Genomic DNA, 386 nt, shown 5'->3' with positions numbered 1-386 from the left:
CTGTGGATTCCAAGTGACTCTGGAGCACCTTGGACATTATGGGCAGAATACGTTTTTTGTCAATTAGCCGTAGAACATCTTTTGAAGGGCCGTTTGGGGGCACCTGAGTGGCTTACGGCCACACCGCTCTGGGAGCGCCCGATCCCGTCCGATCTCGGAAGCTAAGCAGAGCAGGGCCTGGTTAGTACTTGGACGGGTGACCGCCTGGGAATACCCGGTGATGTAAGCCTTTTTCGCGTCGCCTTCGAAAAACGGCAGAGGGCACTTCGGTGAAAGGAGATCTTTTGAACGTCTCTTTAGGAAACAGCAGGGGGCGCTGCTGCTGCTGCTGCTGCTGCTGCTGCTGCTTCTTTTTCTCCCTATCCTGTACACAGTGCTGTGTAAAT

General features: G+C 54.1%; 1 non-coding gene across 1 annotated transcript; it reads left to right on the top strand.

Moving 5' to 3' along the window:
• Window positions 1-110: 110 nt before the first annotated feature.
• LOC123967064 lies at window positions 111-229 on the top strand. The gene has a single exon (XR_006824180.1). It is a non-coding gene; the product is annotated as a 5S ribosomal RNA (ribosomal RNA).
• The last annotated feature ends 157 nt before the right edge of the window (window positions 230-386 follow it).

Source organism: Micropterus dolomieu, unplaced genomic scaffold, assembly GCF_021292245.1.
Source record: "Micropterus dolomieu isolate WLL.071019.BEF.003 ecotype Adirondacks unplaced genomic scaffold, ASM2129224v1 contig_14959, whole genome shotgun sequence".
NCBI lineage: Eukaryota > Metazoa > Chordata > Actinopteri > Centrarchiformes > Centrarchidae > Micropterus > Micropterus dolomieu.
The sequence above is the reverse complement of the archived record's forward strand: the minus strand, read 5'-3'. Positions and strand labels throughout refer to the sequence as shown.